The 24,149-nt window shown below is 39.6% G+C and overlaps 1 protein-coding gene across 1 annotated transcript in view; it reads left to right on the forward strand.

Annotated features, from left to right (window-relative positions):
• LOC139740966 (calcium-activated potassium channel subunit alpha-1-like) overlaps positions 1 to 24,149 on the forward strand; it is a 180,707-nt gene that overhangs the window by 64,830 nt on the left and 91,728 nt on the right. The window lies entirely within an intron of this gene.

Here is a 24,149-nt window from a genome sequence, read left to right on the forward strand (position 1 = left end):
ATCAAGTATTACATCCACTCCTTTTTAGAAGCTGCAATTTTCATCCATCTCGGTTCCCGCTCGATACAAATAGGGTTCCGTTTCTCTGACCGCCTGGAAGCTTGTAAGGGGGGATGGTAAACGATTGTAATTCCCTCTCATGGACTGTACTCGTTCCCTGCTTTGCCCCCATCCCCATCCCCTCCCCCACCCCCCCCCCCCCCCCCATGGTTAGAAAAATCCAACATCTGGTCTGCAACATCTCTCCCTACTCAATTGGAGTTAATCCCGTGCATCTATTTATCCCCTACAATATACAAATACCAGCGACATGCGCATTGTTTGCGTTTTCATGTACGCTGTTTGCGCAGCTCCCGTTTTGACATTTTACGAGACTCAAGTGATGAAATACAATCACCTTGTGTTTTACAGATGGGAGGAACGTTATCGTCTGGCTGTGATGTAGGAAAGAATGTAACAAAATGCCATCTTCCTTGTTTGCAACTTGTAAAGGAAAAAGACCCTTTGTCGATCTGGTGGATTTGATTTTGACATCAAACAATGTAGATGGAAATGTGTTATAGGAAGAAAGATGATATTCCTGTACTGTGTACAGTTTACTCCATGTATTTAGCAAGTCTTATTTTTCACAAAATTAGGACTTCCCGACAATTTCATGGTGGTTAAATTCGTGATCATGGGGGTAGAATAATGAACTGAGACATGCATGCAGGCATGCCATATTTATGCCCGATCAGAGTTAATATTTTTGTGTGTTGTCAACTTCACAAATAGTGCGGGACTCGCAAAATTTGCAACAATAAGGACTGGCCAAAATATATAGCGTATACAATGTTAAAGAAAGCATGGGAATAACACAATGAAGATCTTTAAACAGATTAAAGTGTGTGGAATGAACTTTGCTGATGTTGAGCACTAAAAGGTCATTGAAATATCATATTACACACCTTTACCATGTAAGATTACAGTGATAATTTCATGTTGATAATCAAATGAAATTCTAATGATTTTGAAAAAGAATGAAGAGGTTTGAATCTTGGTAGATTTTTTTTTAGCTCAGTAGAAGTATTTTTTTTTTGTAAATTATTCCAGGGAATGGCATCTTATGTTCTTTTTTATTCATAAATACTTAACAATTTTACTTTTTGCAACAATAACAAGCATCAGATTACTGTGCATATCTAATGTTGATGATAATATGATTTTTAAATGATGTCAAGAGAACAAAAAAGTCTAAATGTTTGGGGTGTTGTGTGTTTCCCAACAAAGTATTTTCCATAAATGACTCTTTATGCCTTTTTATTTCATTTCATGGCATAAATATATGAAGCAGTATTCCTCGGTGGATTCCCAGCATTGACAAGCATATGATGCAAATTTGACGTATATATGTAACCACCACGACCTCTGTCAATATACTGGCCTGCTGTGCTGGGTGGCATATATCTTCTCTCCCTTTGCCGACAGAAAAACAGTGATTGTCGGGGCTTCCGGTTGGATGCCTCTTCGCTCGTATCTGTCTCCGTCTAGGCACATTGATACGCCAGGTTTTTCTGGCTCCTAGTGGACGATTCAGAACAAGCAGAAATTTTGTTTTTCCATGGAAGCATTCTTGCAGTATTCCCGAAAAAAGAAGATAAAAAAATGGAATATGAATAGGAAGACAGCTAAACATTCCCCGAAAAGATCGCGAAGACCTGTTTGTGATGTATGCCAGACACAGCATAAAATCTTGCGCTGTGACGCTCGCGCATTTATAAACACCGAATGCAGTGGCTGTGTAGCTGTCAGAGACAATTGCCGTAGCCACAAATCTTTTCTCCTTTTTATCCCCTAACCAATCGGCATCTCGCTTGCATAGAAAGGAACAAACAAATACAGATGATAACAAGCTTTACAGGCACAGGCTCTGTATATGAAACAACAGTATAATTATTATTACTTTTTTAGAGAGAGAGAGTGTGTGAAAGAAGGAAGCCCAGGCATGAGTGAGATAACATAGGCATCTGAAGGTATGTTTCCAGTTAACCCTTTGTATGCTTTTGAGTGCTGGTTGGCACAGAAAACCCATAGCATTGTACACATTGTCCAAAGTCCCTGATACATAAATGGTTAATGATTGCAGTACTGCCAGGAATCCATTGATGTACTGTACACCATGGCCAAAATTGACATAGTGAGTTTAAACATATTGTTCCTGGAGATGTGTGCAGAGGGTAAGATTCAAACCGTAGAATCTGTAGCCCAGAGAGTTTGGGGCCTTTTCAGTTTGTACCACAGGGTTCGAAACATAGATTTGTTGTGTGTTGGCATTTCATTTTTTTTTTTGGGGGGGGTGGGGCATTGAAATGTAAGATGACTTTTGTTCTTTAATTTGACGTGCCAATGTCATATTCAGTTGCTCTGATGGTGATGATAACAGTGCTGAATATGATGATGATGATGATGATGAAGGTAGTGATGGTGATAATGATGATGATGATGATGGTGATGGTGATGGTGATGGTGATGGTGATGGTGATGGTAATGGTGAAGGTGATGATGGTGATGATGATGATGAGAGATGATGAGACTTTGTTACATAGTCCTTCGGGAGTATGATGGTTGATTTTGTTATGGGATATAGATACACCTATCTCTTTCCCTATTTCCCCTGACACACCAGTAGCACTCATTGCATGCTTAGAATGTATCTCCCAACGCTGAGATATTCAGTTGCAGTAGAAGAGTTGTTGTTGTTGTTGTTGTTTTTGTTGTTGTATTTTAGGGCTTATGACATCATATTTTTTTCCACTCCATGACAACAAGAACACGAAACCTGCCGCTGTGGTGAACTTCGCACTGGTTATAAATTGACAGAAGACAGCTCAGAACAGGTTTTAACATATGTACATTTTTTTCCCCTTCCTTGTTACTGAAGAGCAGTCCAGTATGAACTGAAATCTTTATATCTCTCTTTCTGTTTTTTTTTTTTTTTCATGCTCAAGTCAAGCACAATTTATGCGCAAATGTGACAGGCTGGATGGTTGAAATTTTTCTGACGCCCCGGCGCGGACTCCTTTTTGGGGTTACGTGTTTGATCAGTTGATGAATGGACGTCTCTCCCGCTCACATATCTTTCATGTGGAAACTCATTGTGATAGGAATTCAATTAGGGTATCCTTGGTGATAATGGTTAGTACAATGACATAGAGGTATGCCATAATTACTTCATTTGAAGCACTTGCACACAGGGTTGATTTTTTTGTTTTGTTTTGTGTGTGTGTTTGAGGGGGGGGGGCAAGGGCAAAGGGGAAAACGTTCATGTGGTATGGATGAAGTGGTCAATACAAGTGCTTGTTTGCTACCTGTGTTTGCTTGGATATTTGGCATGAGTGCACAAACGGCAAAGCATTTGTGATAACGATTCAATTACAGTTAAATGTCTTTTTTGTCCTTCTTCCCCTCTCTCTGTTGTCTCTCTTGTACTCTTACTTTTTGAATTTATGTGTAATTAACATATTTTAAGATAATGATAACGAAAATGTCTGTAGGTGTAGCAGTGACTGCAATGAATGTATCGAAGGAACATTTCAGGCCTGTACCTGTGTGAAGAGTGGGAAAGTAGAAAGTTGTGCATAAAGTGTCTTGGCTGGAATAGATTGGACTGTGTGCCGAGGAGGACATGTCTGGAGGATTTCTCCCAGCGCTAAATTGATGGGGATGGAGCGAGTTGGCAAACCCCCCCCCCCCTTCTCCCCGCCTCTTGCGCGCCCGTAATTAAGAGTTTGGGAATGTCTACCTTGATTAGCGTTTGGCGTTCCATCTATCCGGCGTGTTAGATTGGATTAAAGTGGTGCATCAAATTACAAATGCCTTCCAATTGTGAGAGGTGACAAGCAGTAAGTGTTTACAGGTATGTGTGTGTGTGTGTGTGTGTGTGTGTGTGTGGTATGTGCGTGTTTGTGTATGTTTTGCGTACAGTCTTTGTACTTTCCAAATGTACATGTAATTGCGTGCTTGCATGTGTGTTGTGTGTGAGAGAGTGTGTATGTGTATGTGTGAATCTGTCAGTGTTATGTGTTTAGTCTTTGTGCTTACATGTATGTAATTGTGTACAAGCATGTATGTGTGTGTGTGTGTGTGTGTGTGAGGAGAGAGATACAGAGACAGTATCAGTATGAAATATGAAACATGGACTCACCTCGTCATCCAAACGGGATAAATTGATAGATTTATTATCAGTGATACTTTTATTTTGCACATTCTGTGTATCATCTCATATTATTCTTTGTTAGTTATTGTAACACTACAATGCACAATGAATAGTCTGTAGATAAATCAATATGATGGATTATTATATTTTTACATTAAGTTCGACAATTATACCAAATGCTTTTCTCTCCATGTCATAATCATATCACTTACTGTATTCTTCCACAGAGAATGCACTTGCATTTCCTTATTCAAGAATGGCCATCAGTAGCTGGCTTTGAGGAGATGGGTCTTCTCCATAAAAAGCATTGGGGAGGGATGAAGGCCTTTGTGCTGTATTCCTTATTTAGTTCGTGCGTATGTGTTTTTTCTCATTTGACAAATTACTGAATTCAAGCAAGTTTCTGTCAATTTTAAGAAATGTATACTTATCGGTGGGTTTTAAAAGTCGTAAATTTAGAAATGCATTCAAGTTAAAAAAAAAAAAGGATATCACATCAAGTTTAGGCACAGTAGTGGCATATATCCTCTGCAAAGGCAACCAAGTTCTCAGGACTTCGACACTGCGTCGCGTCATCAATAAAAAGATTGTCAGTGTACGACAGAAATCGTTGCAGCATTAAATCATACGCCGGACTCTTGGGGGCACGAGACATGCACAACAAAATTTGATGATGGGCCATTTGTCAAGAGTTAAAAGTCGTCTCTGTCGAATGGGTCATCTATCTGGCGCGTCGGGCTGAGGTCGTCGTCACCGTCCGCTCCCGAAACAGAAACCAGCTGCTCGGCGTCACTCGAGCAGAATGACGAGTGGCTGACTGGCCACAGCATTTTCTTTTTCTTCCTTCTTTTTTTTTTTTTTTTTTTGCTTTTTTATTTTTGCCACACGATGTTAAAATCAGTAGAACAGGAAGCATGAAGTGGAACCCATTTTAGGGGAATGGTCTAATACACACTGATGACATCCTCAATGGGGGGAATTCTTGCCTCTTCTCTGGTATCGCTGGGAACGACATTTTGTTTCCGCAGAATTTTTGCTGTCGAGTTGCTGTCGCGCAAAATTTTTGCTGTCAAGTTGCTGTCGCATCAACAGAGAGACGAATAACATCCTCTCTCACTTTTGTGGTCATTGCTCTCAGGTGATGGGGGGGGGGGGGGGGTGAGGGGAAGCCCCCAAATGGGAGCTCTGAAAGCAGTGATCGCCCATGACCCTTCCTCTTTCAGGCATAAGCATTTTTGACAAGAGCTTTCCAAGTTAGCTTCGACTGAGTTATGACGTCTGACAGATTCTCTCTCTCTCCCCAATCCTCACATTTATCGGCTTGAAGAATAGTTGGCGCTTTAGCTGAAAGCGTATCATGTTGCATCTGACGTGCATTATTTTAAGTTCCTTAACAGTTACCAAACAGCAAGACCGTCAATTTTGTATGTCAGCACAAATTAGGAAAGTGAATTTGCAAAATAATATCTATCACAGGGCTCTCTGTGTTTAATTCGTTCTGAATATTTATATCATTATCATTCCAATAATGTCAGAGGTTTGGACATAAAGCATATTCCATAAGTGATACTTGTAGCATAATTTCAACCACCTAGGCGGGCTATCAACTTGTCTGGAATGTCAAAGTCTGCTCTTATAAACACCTGCCAGAGGGCCTTAAAGTGACCATAGGTAGCACCTGTAATGTCACCACAATTCATACCAAGGAAACATGTGAAGATGTTGTTGCCTTTTGTGGGCTAGTGCAAGAGCTGCATGTACCGCTCATGTCAGTGAATTTGTAGAAAGCAAATGTTTACTCTTGAATGTTGATGTTGTACTATTGAGTAAAACTCACTGCAATAAGATATTTGATCATATAGTAGCCCACTCAATTATCCCTCCCCCACCCATCCCCATCCTGAAAATGGTAAAAAAGTTAAGTTTCCTTAAATACGTATGGTTGACTTGGCACAGGCGTACTGTACATGACGTTGTGGGGCAAGATTTTAGGAGACGAACCTCCTCCCCGTTGTGTTCGATGTGTTTTGAGTGGAGGGTAGAAGAAAAGGGATGGGGAAGGGGTAGGGTAGGGGAAAGCCAATGCTCTGGGGCTGTAATGTCATGTAAATTGCATACGAGGACAAATTCAGCAGGTGCAGTTGGGTGCCTGCAAAGACGGGAGCCTCTTATCAAGACATATACACACACTCTCTCCCCATTCAACAGACTGCCTTGGCTGTATCCTCACCAACAATAGCAGCACTGTTCATATTTCAGAAGATGCCCTCTGAATAAAACATAAGTGCCGATTATTAAGGATGAGATTTGTAGACAGATGAAAGAAAAAGAAAAAGAAAAAAGGCAAGTCGACTCTTAATGGTTGGGAGAGAGAAAGACTTATTATATTACCTGTCCAATGCCAGTGAGAGTTATATTACCATAGAGCAAAATGGAAATATATGTTGTATTTGACCAATAAAAAGAAGAAAACGGAGAAAAGAGGAATCAGAAAGAAGGAAACCGAAGATAATAGGAGCTAGAAAGATGGTGGGTTGATGCATACTACATTCGCTATTTTTAAAGTCTTTACAAGGGGCAGCCATGAAAAAAACATGAGCAGACTAAACGACAGAAACGTGACAAACACAAGGAGACTCTACGATAGAGTAGGAGGGAGACAAGGAGGGTACACCTGCTGATCGCAGTGATCTTGAAATGGCTTTCTACTCTTATTTCATTTTTTATTTTTTGGGTTCTTTCCAGGCATTCCAAGGGACCATGATTGGAAAAATTTCTATTCATTATGCATCCTTTTTGCAAACACTTTTGCTTTTTGAATGCTATTGTAGTATGCTCTCTGGATGATATTGGTCTAGATGATTGTGATGAGGATAACAGTAAAAATTGTCATAGCAGTGAATTTAGTAGCAGTGACATCAACATAGTAGTTGTTGCAATGCTGCTGCTACTACTACTACTACTGCTACTACTAATGTACTACTACTACTACTACTGCTACTACTGCTGCTACTACTACTACTACTACTTCTACTATTACTACTACTACTACTACTACTACTACTGCTACTACTACTACTACAACTACAACTACTACTACTACTACTACTACTACAACTACTACTACTACTGCTGCTACTGCTACTGCTGCTATTACTACTACTCTACTACTACTACTACTACTACTGCTGCTGCTGCTGCTACTACTACTACTACTACTACTAACATTAACTGTGATGATGAATATGATGATAATTTTTGGAGTAGTAGTAATAACGGTAATAGAAAGAAGATGCCAATAAAGTGTAGCGTTTGATTCTTAAAAAGTGTGTTGACCTTCATGAGTCCTCCTGCATCCATCGCAGTGCTTGCAGCGCAGATGGGTGTTTTCACATCCGCTGGAGATAACACTCTCTACAGCTGCATCTCTGTATGTATCTCTTGAATATCTCAAGCCATGAATGTTGAGGTTTGTCTCTCAAGTTTCTGGTTGAATCCTACCCACAAGGTACAAGCAGCAAGCCAATGTATCGCCCCTCTTTTCCTTGTGGCTATTCTCCAACTAATGTAATTTTTTATTCCATTTGATATACACATACACATCTGTGTACAAACACACTGAAAATTTTGTATTGTGTAGTATGAATGAATGAATGAATAAGTAAGTAAATGAATGAAAAAGGAATATATACATATATATCTTATCTAAATGTATGTTATAGATATAAATATAGATATAGATATGTGTGTGTATGTGGGTGTGTATTTATGTATATGATGCATATAATTAATGTGCACAAAAATGCCATAGACATATATAATTTAATATGTTATTCTATTTTACCTCTTGTCCAAATAAAAGCAACAACATCAGAGACTTGCGCGGAGAGGTGGCATATATTTGTATATCATGCTCTAAAGCAGTCAACCTGGCCTAAGTCAAATCCACAGTGATCAGTGAAAATCGTTTGACCTAATGTGACTTTCGGCATTCACTATAGAATGAACACATGTTTATAGCCACTGAGATAAAATTTTTCTTTGATCTGGCCAGTTTTTTTTTTTTTTTTTTGACTTGTTGGAGGTTTGCCTCTACAAGGTCGACTGTACGTACATAGTGCTATTAGTTAAAGTTTAATCAGGAGTTAACTTTTTTTTTTTCTTTTTTTGAGATATAACATATTCTGTGGATTACGTCTGGCTTAATATACAGTGGCTTCTGTGGTTCCTTGGTAAGCTTTCCTTGAATCCATGGAAAAGAGAAGAAGGAGAGGTATACAGCCACAGAGTGATACTATACCATCTGTATCTCGTCTTCCTCTTACCTGAAGTGGAGATTCCTAGAAGCTCTGTAATTGGGCAATGTTGCCCGTGATGGGGGATATCCTCATCTGCACCTGTTTAGAGCAGCAAAAATGGAGAGCATTAAACACAGTTCCATTCTTAGATGACAGTAAACTCTATTTGTGTAATGGTATAGGAGCCAGTGGGAGGCATGCCAGCGTGTGAGGATTCTGGGTGAGAATAAAGTGTAGTTTGAGATTTGTGTGTAGTAGAGCGCTGGCAGACTGAACATTGCACAGCTGTTTATACAGTTTACAGTGTATTTAAGAGTTGTTAAAAATAGGAAGTGTTAGCCACCATTTCTGCAGAACTCCCCCCCCCCTCTTCCCCTATCCCCATCCTCACACCCCACCCCCACCCCCATCCCTCCACCACCCTCAACCCATCCCTTTGTTCAAGTTGACTACCTACTGTCACGAATGCAAGTGAGAAAGCTTCATGTGGTGACAGTGTAACTCCTGCGATGATGAAAAAGAAGGACGGGGGGGGGGGGGGGGGGGGGAGGGGGGATAGTAGGAAATGTTCTGCCACCATTTCTGCATAACTCTCCCCCTCTTCCCCTATCCCCATCCTCACCCCCACTCCCAGTCCCTCCACCACCCTCAACCCATCCCCTTGTTCAAGTAGACTACCTCCCGTCATGAGTGCAAGGGAAAGAAAGCTTCATGTGGTGACAGTGTAACTCTTGCGATGATGAAAAAGAAGGACGGGGGGGTCGTGGATTGACGAGGTCAAACAATGCAGGCGTCGCGCCTCGCATACGGTAAAGCCATCATGTTGCAGTTGCGGCGGGCTGCTCGGCACAGCAACAGCACAGCAACAGTGTCCATCCACCCTCCCCTGTGAGGCCCTGTCGCGAGCAAACGGGTCAGCGTGCATTATTGCAGCCCTGGAGGAACAGTGGATAGCCCTGTCCCAGCTTAAAGGGTGTTAAAGGGCATGATAACACAGAGCTGGGGGGCCTGTTTTCCTCCTCCACCTCCCCACTGCACACCGACAAACCCTGTCACTGATATATAAACAGCAATAAGATGGGCCTTTCTTTTTTAGAGGTGATGGAATGAGAAGAGGATTTCATCTGCTAATTGGAGGTGATGTGTTTGGGTCAGCAAGTTGGGGAGGGGGGAGGGGAATGCCATTCAACAGTCATATTACCTGTAGGTACTGTATGCGAGGTTATGCTCATATTATGCTCATATTCATAGCAAATGAGTAATATGAGTTTGAGGCATGGTTTACTTCTCTCTACAGCTAGACAAGAAAGATGAGTATATTCGTTAGGTAGATCTGGATAGATAGATAGATAGATAGATAGATAGGTAGATAGATAGATAGATAGATAGATAGATAGATAGATAGATAGATAGATAGAAAGCCAGATAGATCACACTAGGGAGAATTACAGATATGATTGATATACATATGCACACATGAACATTTGTCAATTTCCATTTTTAGAGTTTCATTGTATATTCCACTCCTGTTATGCTGCATCATTACCATAGGTAACTCACTCTATCCATGAAGTGGAGCATATTGCTTCCACGTAACAGGACATTAAAAAAAGTTGGTTCTACATATAAATGACAATAGTTGACTTCATAAAGGTGATGTTGATGATGGCTGTGGTTGTTATCATAAATATACTAAGACTATATGATGTCGTGGCTGATGCTTATAGATATCTACAGACTCCTGAATCGGACAAATTTTGCTAGGTTATAGACAGATTTTGAAATTTCCATGATGTGAATTTTGTTTTTCTTGACATGAGACTTTATAGATCGGCAGTCCTCCATTTATGCATCAGGTTTTTTGATGGATACCTGTGCTACTTAACTCCCAGTCAAATTGATTTTACCCACAATGCAGTACTTACATGTTCGATATGATGAGACTCAATGTGATATAATTATGAGGATGATCAAGTTGGGACCAGAAAGCCACATCCAGCCAGCGTACCATCTACAGCAGCGTACATGGTAATTAGGGATTCCCGTTAGGTGGTTATTGGCCGAGAATTACATTAATGTTTCATCACGGTGGAATGATGGGAAGGAAGACGGGACGACATTCCAAAGCGTCGGTTGCTTCACCCTCGTAGTCAAGGGGAGAAGAAACAAAATATCGTAGCACGACGAACATAGCATAGCGTAGCTACCGTGTTTTTGGTCTGTGGGGTCTCGGGGACGAGTTAGTGGGGGGGCCTCCGCAGAGCCGGCAAATTGAACGCCCATTTTGATTCGTCTGGCGAGAGATGTGCCCACCAGTAAATTCAATTAGAGGAAAACCACTCAACCAAGGCCACCAAACAAGCACGGCCAATCAATACCAAATCTGCAGAAATGTATTTCACCTCCTTTCTTGTTGATTTGTTCTGTGTAGGTATCACTGTGCTGTGAAGATACGAGAAGGAGATGTAGGCATATCACTAACAGGAAAAATGGATACTTTGTGTGGGTAGAACAGATTCATATACAATTTGTACATTTGTACAATATGATACTAGAGCATACATACAATTTATATGTAGATAAATGAATAGGTAAACAGAAAAAGTAAATACAAAGGGAGGCACAGCAAAGTATACACATATGCAGAGAGAGATACAATGTGTGTGTGTGTGTGTGTGTGTATGTGTGTGTGTATGTTCCATTACATTTACAACCTTCATTGCATTGTCTATGGCAAGATTTCCAGTGTTGTTAATCAGATATAATTGAATGAAATGTTTGTTCAGAGGTCTGGTACATGTATATTGATGCTCATGAAAAAAAAAAAAGATTAAAGCAGAACTCTGAAATTGTTGAATATGGCTGATTGCTTATGATTCTCTTAAATATTGGCAGTACACAGTCTGACACAAATGAAGGCTACTTACAAAATATGCTTTATGTACACCAACACAATAAACCCTGTTGTCTAAACTGATTGATTGATTTTCATGTCCTTGTAGGCGCTTCCGCCTGTTTTGAACCACCACCAAAGCCAATCATATTTGCTATAGTTTGAGGGAAGCATGCTGGAAAAGGAAACTGAGCAGTGGAGTAGTCAATCTGATAAATATCCTATCTTTTACTCCTCTGAGCAAATAGAGTCACTTATATGACCTGGCAGTGTGCAGTCAAATAAAAAAAGGGAAGAGAAAGATCAGATACAAGTTTTGTATCTATAGATTTTTTGAAAAATAACAAAATTATATATCATCACTGGGGCGACAAGGCCTCGCATCTACAAAATGTCATATGTTCAGGAGAGCAAAAAAAACATGTCAGTCAAAGCACTGTATCCAATGGGATAGACATTCCTTTGACATGCCGTGGTGGCTTCATGTTTGGGGTAAGACATCTAGAATTTGTACAGGACATTACTTAACTGATTATCTGACTATTAATCAAAAAAAGTCATTTTCACCAAAATACCAAAGTTGCAGATACAAGATCTTGTCACCCCAGCGACTATATATATATATATATATATATATATATATATGTATATATATATATATATATATATATATATATATATATAGATAGATAGATAGATAGATAGATAGATAGATAGATAGATAGATAGATAGATAGATAGATAATATGAGGGATATAATCATTTTCTAATCCTCCTGTACCCTTCATCTTGGGCCAAACTGTGTCTGTGTGTCTATCTGTCTCTTTGTCTGTCTTTCAGTCTGTCTGTCTGCATATGTCAAGGTTTGTATATGACTCTGTCTTTGAGTGTATGTGTATTATATGCACATGTGGTTGTGAATATATTTGAGTGTAGAAATTGTCATCAAAATTCAACCATATCCTCATGTCATTTGTTTGATGATGCGGCAGAGAAATGGCCCTTATCATCATGAAGCATGATTCTGCATTCGCTCGCTATTCATGTCATGGTTTGGCTTTCCGTGAGGCGATGCTCAAAGAAAATGTCACATGAATTCATAATCGTAGAATGTATTGTTTTAAAGGACAAAGAATTCCAAATATATATGTGGATTAAGTGAATGCAGAAATATCAGAATACATCATAGAAATTTTAGGAAAATTGGACAATTGATTCAAAGTTTAATATGAATTTTTTACTTGCAAAGTTTTGGTGGTCATATTGCTGGAAGACTACAACAATTTCTGATGTCAAAGTTGGACAGCTACTAAAGAAAATATAAAGAAAATTCAACATATTTCTTTTTGTACTTTTATGTTGATATGTATATTTGGTGTGCATACTTTTCAATATAAAAGAAATGTGGGGTTCTCTGTATACTTTCTTTATATAGTCATCCAACTGTGGCATTACAAATTGTTGTATTGTCCAGTGACGACGGCACCAAAACTAAAAGAATTTGTAACTTTTGAAAGGATTGTAGATTTTGCTCAAACTTCACTCTTGTGCTCTACTAATATTTCTGCATTCACTCAATCTTCATGTATATATTTGAGTTTCATTCTCCTTTAAGCACTACAGGTGCCTTGTTACACAGTGGCAGGATAATCCAATGACATGGTAGAATAAATGACTCGGTAAAGACTGATAGTTTCTCTTTCGTGTCGAGCCCCATTATGCGGTTGAGCAGACGTTATAAATCTCTCTAGCGATCGTGCTCTGGTGGTAGCAGTTTCCATCCCTATCGCAACTACTCTGAGGAGAAGGGTTGATTGTGCATATATTGAATCATAAGAAGAACATTTACACCTCCTTTAAAGCCCCCTCTAATGACTTTAACGATGTCACCAGGATTGTCTGCTCTGTCATCCTTAATGACGAAAACCTCCTGCAGAAGGCCTATTTGTCTTCCATCTGTCTGCAGTTCCTGAGTAGTTGCGATTGTGAACTGAACTGTGACTGCAGTGTCAAGTGAAAGTTCCAAGAATCGGAGGATGCCTCGTCTGCTTTTCTCCTTTACGTGTTTCCAGAGAATACACGCCTTCTCCCATAAACAAGTCTCTGCTCTGTATGTTCAATCGTAGAAACAGAACCTTTATTTCGCTTGAAGGTGCTATTCTTTATCACTGGAGACACTCTTGCTCCCTACTGCATTTGAAAGTTGATATGCTGTCACATTTGCTGTTTTCTATTGAGGATTGTAATTACAAGACAAAGAGATGACAGCAATTTTCATCATTCAAAATATGGAATGACACGAGTCGCAATGCATGCTGTTTTCATAAATGTGCAGGGATGTTTAAAAACGCACAGTGTGGTGCTTACCTCTGAAACAACAGGAAAGACAACCAGACTGCATATCACTCTTCTGATGCTCATGTGTGCACCCATGAATTCAGGTCAAAATGTTGTAAGACAGTTTACAGAGGCCGAGGTATTATTTATGAATAGATGCTGTTTTGCTGCTGCTCAGTGGTATAAGATTATGTGTTTTATCTCTGCGATTATAGACCGACTGATAAAGAAGGAACCATCCTGGGACTTTATAATACAACCGATAATCCCTTTGTCTCGCAGAAAGCATGTTTTGAAATGACAGAGGATTTCTGTATGTCTGCTTGGAGAGAGAACAGTAGTAAAGAACATCTGCACTCTTGCATAAAAAAGAAAGAAAGAAAGAAAAAAAAGAAGAAACAATCCTCTTAATTTGTGAGTATGGTATTACCGTAATAGCCTCCTTTTAGTTCAGTTGGCCTACACAAACATAATGTCAGTTGTGAATCCGAAGAGCATCACATAAACCATGTAGAACCTTTCAAGATAAAAAAAAAACTCTCTCTTCTCAAACTCACAGTATGGTTGTAATAGCAATTTGTACCTCCACAGTAGACATTAAGAATAAACATGCAGCCCCCCCCCAAAAAAAAAAGAGAACTTCTTTGCATGAGATGAAATCAACTCACAGATATGTATTTTGAGTAGATATCTCCACCTTTGGGGTTCATATTGATCTTTATTTGATTACCCTAGCAGGTTTTTCACGGGCAAGTTATTCCACTGCCACATGTCTTTATGAGCCTTTCGTGCCGCAAAAGGGGGCTGCCTCACGTCTTGATCAATCAAATGAAGGCTCGTCTCGACTCGGATGAATTCGAATTTGTAGCCATTACGCCCGACTTGGCATCAGTCGCAGACTTTGTCGTGGCCTACCCGCGATTTGTGAGATACTTCAGTTGGACACCAGCATGTTCACTACTTCCTCCCGCCTCAAAAGGCAATTTTGCCGCATACGTGAGCATGAAAATTATTGAAATGTTATCGTGTCGTCAATACAGAGATGAAGAATATAATTTACCCCAGCACTGGTGATCCTGAGATGATGTACAATGTACACCAAGTGAGAGGAGAAGGGTAGAGCATGAACGCTTCGGTCGAGATGGATGCGATATAGTTAAAGAAGCTTTGCAAGTTCGTGACATGATGTTATTCATTCGTCATGTTTCTAGGAAGCACCTAAAAAGTAGATGCTTACTGAAACTAGCTGCACAATGAACAAGTATAAATTTCTATCAAAGTCCAAATTTTCACTCAATTCATGCGACCAGACATGAGGATGAAAATAACAGCGCACAATTTTTTTTTCCCCGATCTATGTACCATCATTTTATGGTTTTGATTTTGCAGAATCAGAAACTTGCAAAATTCATCGTACTTGGCCGAGCATGAAAGAATGTTTGTGAGAAAATTCCCACTTTAACAGTATACAAGAAATGATGACATTTGAAAGACAACAGGTTAATTCACCAGACACTGTGATGTATGAAGAGCTGTGTGATTCTCTCTCAGTAGCGTGCTTTTCACCAGGTGGCAGAGGAACATCTTTCCCATTCTATTTTGAAGGGAAAGGCAGAGGACACATTATTATCGCAGACCCAATCCTTGACTATGCATAAGAGAATGTGACGCGTGAAGGAAATGGGCTCGCATTGGCGAGGAAACGTCACATTTGATTTTGTGGTAAATGGTTCTCTCTCTCTCTCTGTGCCACAGATGGCACACACAGTATGACATTCATGTGTGAGAGCGCTTCCAGATATCAACTCATGGATGATTTTAGAATTAGTCTCTGTGTAAGACAAACAAGCAAGCGAACCCAAAACAAACAGACAAAACAATTTTTAGTGTTTTGTTCTGTGTTCTTCGGGACCCTATGAAGTATTGGGAGAACACGAATGTGAACAATGCAGATCAGATCCTCACCACATTTGATGCAGTATTTGCAGAGTCGTCTCAAAGACTGAGCTGTTACGTTTGAGTCCGGTGTGTTAGATCTAAGGTAGAAAAGAGCATAGATCAGTGGAGCCCATGTGTAAGATTGTGTATTTTCTGCATATATATATGTATAATGTTAGGGTATGTGCATGTATATATCTATCTGTTTGTATATATATATATGTATGTATATATGAATATGCATTTGTATGTGTGTCTGTATGTATGTGTGTGTGTGTGTGTGTGTGTGTGTGTGTGTGTGTGTGTGTGTGTGTGTGTGTGTGTTTGAGCACAGGCATTCCAAAGCCTTTCTTCAAAAGCAGATAAACGTGTTTTCATGGGAAATTCATCTCTTCCTTCTCTTCCTCAAATGTATGCATACCTGACATTTTGGGGCCGGGCGCATTAATTGCGGGCCATTGATTGGGGATTAATTACCCACTAAACTCTCGAGAGGAGGGTACCCCGGGATTCGGGGGAGCGGAAAACTTGCGATGCCTGTGAAAGTCATTGCTGCGACTGCTCTTTATTGTGTATCCATAATGATGATTCCATCATAATACATGCAGACAAGACTTGCAGGTATTTAGTCTCTTCTTCAGACTGTTGTACGTGTAGGTGCCATCAACGGTACAACCTTTCATCAATCTAAAGTAAGACCAATGCAGTGAATAGCTCCTCTCTTATTGAATGAGACATCTCTTCTTCTTATCATTTTTTAATGTTCTTACAAGCCTCTCAGCTCCTATCTAAGACAGTGTAAGAGGAAATATGTTTTTGATTGATTAATATGCTGTGGCAGATGAAAAGAGAAACCTAATGAGATTTTGCTTCTGTCTACAACAGTAGCTGACAGGTTATTGTCAGGAGTCGACCTGAGCCAATCAGGTCCTGGGGAAATTTTGCTGCAGAAATTGTCATCTTGTTCCTCATCAAATTGGCAAAGCCAAATTTTACTGCATATCCTCTGTTGGAAAGAGAGATTAGGTGGAACTGGTTAAATTCATTACATCCACACAAAGACAGAGAGTGACACAAAAACAACAAGAATCAAATTTGAATTAGGAACAGGAACATGAGTTTTCTACATGTATACTGTGTTGCCAATTTGAAATTCAGTTATGAAATCAGTGATTAAGAGTTGTATTTTTAAAGATCTGCAATTGAAGACAAAAAATTGAATAAATTAAGAATAGCAAAGGGATCAAATAAAAGACAATTTGTACTCTACTCTCTTTTATTAATGCTAATAGTGAATGATGAAATTGAAATAACTGGAGAAGCACTCTGAGAGCGCAGACCTCCGCCAAGCAGCTTATTTCCACCACTGATCATGTTCTTCCATAGAGATCAATGATTTCCATCCATACATATGTAGGCATATGTTGAAAATCACCTGACTTCCCAATATAGAAGCTTGTTGTTGTGTCATCAACTTTCAGCAGCGGGCGCGCCTCACCCTAGCAGAAACTAGAGGACACACTTTAGTGTGCGCATGTAAACCTCAAATAATCGCAGCTTGAACTGCCAAGTTCATTGACCCTACCTGCCAAAATATCGAAAATTCTTCATAAAATCCATAGAAATTCCCGGATCACTACCAAAATGTAGTCATCTCTTACTTGTGTCATTCTCAACCTTACCCGTAAGTTTCATCCAAATCCGTTCACAACTTTTTGAGTTATTTTGCACACGGACAAACAAACAAACAAATGCTGATGTAAACATACTGTAACCTCCTCCCTTGGCGGAGGTACATTGTAATGAGATGCACCAACCTACAGAAATGTGGTTCTGGGAATTGATGAGTTGATTTTAAAAAATTCTCTTTTTTTTCCTGCATGGGAAACAAATCACCATATTGGTGAGATTAGGGAGTGATTTTTCATGTATGGAAATATGATGTATGATGTGTGTGAGCAGTTGCCATATAAAAAGCAATAGAGAAATTGCATTGATATTCATCAATGCGACCAATCGTGAATGACTGATTGCAGTAAGAATTTCTATGTAGCTACATACTGTATCTTAATGAAGCTTTTAAACCGTAATGTTCAGGCAGGCAAGCCACAGAATGAAGAATGTTGCAGTGACATTCATCAACTCAAAAAGAACAAAATGAAACAGCAAGTATCCAGGCAGATTGACAAAGCTAAAATGTATTAGATGAAGAATGAGATGATGTTAAAGAAATTATGGGGGAAATTTCAGTCGGGTGGGGGGGGGGGGGGCGTTGAAGCAAGTTTGTGGCATAGCCTACCTGCATTCAACGCAAGACGCTCCTTGGATCGTAAATCTCTTCCTGAAGTGGAATCGTGGTGCCTCGGCAAACACAATTTCGAGGGAAATGAGATGGGCGTCCTAAGTAACCAAAATATCTGATGGGTTTTCAATTTGAGGGCAGTATTAGCGTCATCAAGTTTTGAAGTAATGGGTGATTCACAGCGGATAAAAGTGCTGGCCAGATGGCACGCTGGACAACGAACTTGTCAGAGCGCAAGAGGTAATTCAGAATCAAGGGAACGCAAAATGAACCTTTGAACAGGACAGGGGAAAAAAAAATCAAAGGTATCATTGTAAGGACTAATAAAGAGGAAAAAAAAACCTGTGGTTACCAGGATACTCGTGTATTATCTATCGTTTCCATCGGAGCACCAAATGTGTGCATATCAGTAGCAATGGGTATAACCTGACTACAAATCAAATGGGGGCAAAATTTGGTGGTTGCTTGAGCAGCAGTGTTTGCTGAAGGTGTAATTGAACTGAGAAAATATGAAATGTAGCTCTCTACAATGGTTTTCTAACAGAGACATCTTGAAACACAAACGTGACGCTGCCTGCACCACAGAAATTGCTATGAGACCAAAAGTGTTCGTCATGAAGTAGCAGAAATGTTTACACATACATAGTTATACATACACATACACGCATGCACACACACAGACATACAAATACACACAGACATACATTCAAACACACACATTCATGCATATCAACACACACACACACACACACACACACACACACACACACGCACACACACACACACTAAAATGTATTCAATGATGTCATATATATATATATATTTGTCAGTAGTGCGGTATCTTAAATTCACTAATTGCCAGAAGTGCTTGTTCAAAACCACGCTGATGTTTTCTAAATCTTCTTCTAGCATTGAAATATTAATATGTTTTTTAGATACATTATTTGCTGCGCAAACTCACCTTTATGCCAACCAGCCATGTTAATCATTAAATATCTTCTTTTTTTCCCTTTTTGGTAGAAATTTGAATAAGTTAGCCATGTATTTCCAAGGAGGCAAGAGCTTGAAAACAAAAATCAAAAAGAAGACAGAACTGATTTCAGAAATAGATGGTTGTCTAGACTGTAAAAATGATAAATTCTGCAGGAAGATGATTTAAAGTGGGATAAATTATCCACTTGAGGGAAAGAAAGAAAAAATGCTGTTTTTCACATCCCGTCACTCAAACCTCCCTTTGAGAAGAAAGAGAGAAAAGAAGAAGTGACGTCTTGATAAGCCCACGTTTGCTCGAGTTTGTTCCTGATTTATCGATACAAGATGGTTAATCATTTAAGGCAAGCCTGCAATGGGTTTGCGGCATTGCATTCACTCATATGTAATTAATGTCAGGGAGTTTCATCGTCGAAGCAAGACCAAAAACATGAATAGTCAGAGGGGAAGAGAGGCAGGGGGATGGGGATGGGGAGGTTTATGATGTATCTCTTTTCTTTTGCCCCACTTCACAGTGTGTTCCTCTTCTACGCTGTCTCCTTGAACATTGTCTTTTAATGAGTGGTGGATCCAGGGGGGAGCACACCAGCGCACGTCCCCCCTTTATTTTTTGTTCAAACAAGAGGGGAAAAAATGGGGGGTGTGCGCCCCCCTTTAATTTTGTAGAGGCGCCCCCACTTTACGAAGTTCCTGGATCCGCCTCTGTTTTTAATGGATGTTGCTCTTCATGTTCCCCATTGTTCGGCAACAAGGAGTGAATTTAGAAACCAGCTGGCTGCAGCGCCGCAGCAATGAATGTGATGCCGCCAAAGCAGATGGAGAATGCCACCGACTGATACAATGGACAGAAGCACATACACACACACACACACACACACACAGAAGTAGACGATAGGATAAGATAGACCAGCAGTGTCCTCTGTCAAAGTGATTACAAAGAACTGTCATAAATCAATAATTCTCCTCCCGACAAGAAAACCACCACTCGGCCCTAGCTATGGTGAGCCCATCAGTTGCCATGGCAATGGGCTGTCATCTTCCAGTTGTCTCCACTGGAGTAGATAGACGATCCTCAATTTTGTAATTTGCTCGTTCTGCGTGTGCGTGTGTGTGTGTGGGTGAGTGTGTGTCTGCTATGAAGCTACCATTACTCACACTTTACTCATCTTTGGAGGAGATGTGATAGATACAGGGAAGAATGATGGAGAAAACACACACACACACACACAAACACACACACATTCGTACACACAAAGGGTAACAGTCACGTAAATTGATTTTAGTTAGTGATATCCTAGCAACAGACGTAATGACCTGTCCACACTGAACACATTTCATCATTATACCCCCACCCACACATAGTGTGTAGGGGGGGTATATAGGAATCACTCTGAGGTCGGGTGGCCGGTCGGTCGGTCGGTCGGTCGGTCGGTCGGTCGGGCGGGCGGGCGGTCGGGCGGTCGGGCGGTCGGGCGGTCGGTCCGTTGCAAAATCTTGTGGATCGAACTCCTCTCTCATTTTTTGAGCAATTGACCCCAAATTTGGCATGTGTGACCACTATCAAAGGTAGATGTGCAAGACACCTTTTTCGTTAGTATCGTGTAATGCGTTGCCATGGCAACGGCATATTTTCATAAAAACTTGTGGATCGAACTACTCTCTCATTTTTTAACCAATTTACCCCAAATTTAGCATGTGTGACCGCTATCTAAGGAAGATGTGCAAGACACCTTTTTCGTTAGTATTGCACAATGGGTTGCCATGGCAACGGCAAATTTTAAAGAAATCTTGCAAAATTTTGTGGATCGAACTCCTCTCTCATTTTTTGAGCAATTGACCTCAAATTTGGCATGTGTGACCGCTATCAAAGGTAGATGTGCAAGACACCTTTTTCGTTAATATCGCATAATGCGTTGCCATGGCAACGGCAAATTTTCCTAAAATCTTGTGGATCGAACAACTTTCTCATTTTTTGAGCAATTAATTTCAAATTTGGCATGTGTGACTGCTACCATAGGCCGATGTGCAAGACACCTTTTTCATTAGTATTTCATACTGCGTTGCCATGGCAACGGCAGATTTTCATAAAAATCTTGTGGATCGAACAACTTTCTCATTTTTTGAGCAATTAATTTCAAATTTGGCATGTGTGACTGCTACCATAGGCCGATGTGCAAGACACCTTTTTCATTAGTATTTCATACTGCGTTGCCATGGCAACGGCAGATTTTCATAAAAATCTTACAAAATGTTGTGGATCGAACTACTCTCTCAGTTTTGTGACAGTTCAGTTTGAATTTGGGATATGTGATCAATGTACTATATAGTTGTGCCAAAACATCTTTGGTGTGTGCGTTAAAAAATCTGTTACCATGGCAACGGCAGTTTTTTTTTTAACCAATCATACAAAAATGTGTAGATAAATCTCACTCCTTCAGTTTTTAAGTATATGGCTCGAAAATTGGCACATGTGACCACTGTGGTACGTAGATGTGCGTACTTACTCTTTCGTCATTGGTGATCAATGTGTTGCCATGGTAACGGCATAGTTTGAATGAAAATCAAATGAAAATATTGTGGATTCAGATAACTCCCTCAATCTTTGAGCATTTGGCTTGAAATTTGGCACATGTGACCACTATAGTATATGGATGTGTAAACTTAATCATTCGTCAGTGATGAACAATGCGTTGCCATGGTAACGAGTTTTTTTTACCGAAAAGCTTACAGAAATATTGTGGATTCGGCTAACTCCCGTAGTCTGTGAGCATTTAGCTTGAAATTTGGCACACATAACCACTGTGGTACGTAGATGTGTAAACTTAATCTTTCGTCAGTGGTGATCAGTGTGTTGCCATGGTAACGGCATATTTTGAATGAAAATCATACAAAAATATTGTGGATTCAGTTAACTCCCTCAGTCTTTAATCATTTGACTTGAAATTTGGCACATGTGACCACTGTAGTGTATAGATGTGTAAACTTGATCTTTCGTCAATGGTGAACAATGTGTTGCCATGGTAACAGCATCTTTTCACTAAAAATGCATACAAAAATATTGTGGATTCAGGTAACTACCTCAGTCTTTGAGCATTTAGCTTGAAATTTGGCACATGTGACCACTATAGTACGTAGATGTTCAAACTTAACCATTTGTTAATGTTGATCAATGCGTTTCCATGGTAACAGCATATTTTGAATGAAAATCATACAAAAATATTGTGGATTCAGGTAACTCCCTCAGTCTTTGAGCATTTGGCTTGAAATTTGGCACATGTGACCACAATAGCATATAGATGTGCAAACTTAATCTTTCGTCAGTGGTGAACAATGCGTTGCCATGGTAACAGCATCTTTTCACTAAAATGCGTACAAAAATATTGTGGATTCAGGTAATTACCTCAGTCTTTGAGCATTTAGCTTGAAATTTGACACATGTGACCACTATAGTACGTAGATGTTCAAACTTAACCATTTGTTAATGTTGATCAATGCGTTTCCATGGTAACAGCATATTTTGAATGAAAATCATACAAAAATATTGTGGATTCAGGTAACTCCCTCAGTCTTTGAGCATTTGGCTTGAAATTTGGCACATGCAACCACTATAGTACAGAGATATGCAAACTTCGTATTTCATCATTGTGGAACAATGTGTTGCCATGGTAACAGTGCATTTTGAATGAAAATCATGCAAACATTTTGATTCTCCTAACTCTCTGTGTTATAGCATTTTGGCTTCAAATTTGGCATATGTTACCTCTACATTACGTAGATGTGCAAAAAATCTTTTGTCAGTGTTGAAAATGTGTTGCCATGGTAACAATATATTTTGAATGAAAATGATACACTGGTATTGTGAATTCAACTAAGCCCCTCAGCCTTTTATCATTTGGCTTGAAATTGCACATGTAACGGCTATTGTGCAAACTTCATTTTTTCTTAATGTCCAACATTGTGTTGCCATGATAACACACAATTTTTAATGAAAACCATACAAATTGTCAGTTTATTTATCTTGCTCACTCAGTTTTTGAGCACTTGACTTGAGATGTGGGACATATGACTAACAGTGAGCAATACATTTATTCACTTTTGAACAGTGCATTGCCATGGTAACATTTTTTGCTATTAAAAAATTAAAAAGAAATTAGTCCTGGTTAAGCTAATTCCCTCAGTTGTGGGTGGGGGTATATTAATCACAATGAGTGATAGTTCTAGTTGCCTCTGGACCAGTCATAACGAGTTGGTTGCAAGTATGTGGAAATATCAGCTGCCATCGTTATACATTTAGTAAGAATGCACCCCCAACTCTGTCCTTTGTACATGAACAGTGTGTCGAAGGACAAAATCATTTCATCAAACACTACGCATTTTGGAGTATAATAGACATGGGAATGTTTCTTCAACTTCCTCACTTTTTTATAATGCTTTGAAATTCAAGATGAAATGAGTTGATAAAATCAGCAAGATCAAAAAGATGCTTGTTTTTTTTTCTGCTTTTCCAGTCAATGTTCCAATATAATCTTTGTACCATCACTGAATTTTGCTGATGATATACATATTTCAAATTTATATATCTCTTCTTTTCAAGGTGGATCCATTATTCGCATACTCTGATCCTTCTGAAGTTTCATTCTCGTATAATCATACAATATAAATTGTACACAGTATTTCTGTGTGGAAACACACATTCACACACTTGCACACACTCACCTTGAAAACACACACAGTCACACATATGGTATATATGAGCACTGAATACTCATCGTTGTTTCTTTATACCATCCGAATAGTGATTTATTCTTGCGCACGTCTATTGAGGTATATCACGAAAGATTATCTCTGAGCATTCTACAGGCCTACATTGTACAACATGAACTGCTACATTTACATTGTAGTTACCCCATTGTGTTTACAACTCCCTAACCCTTTCTCTGTAACACACAAAGGGTTTAAGAAACACCTTTGGCATTGCATGCTGTGTGGTCACGGGGGGGGGGGGGGGGGGGGGGGGGGGGGGGGGGGCATTTCATTAAGCATTTTGCCAGATATGTTTTTGTTTTTTTCTGACAAACTGTTACAAGCTACTGAAATCATTGCATCTGACTAGCTGAGACCAAATTTGTCAGACATGTTTGTCGGACAAAACGCTTCATGAAATGCCCCCCAGAAGTCACGGCAAGGTTGATCCCT

Source organism: Diadema antillarum, unplaced genomic scaffold, assembly GCF_040938485.1.
Source record: "Diadema antillarum isolate AM-2024a unplaced genomic scaffold, OU_Dant_1.0 seq00000893_RagTag, whole genome shotgun sequence".
Classification (NCBI taxonomy): Eukaryota; Metazoa; Echinodermata; class Echinoidea; order Diadematoida; family Diadematidae; genus Diadema; species Diadema antillarum.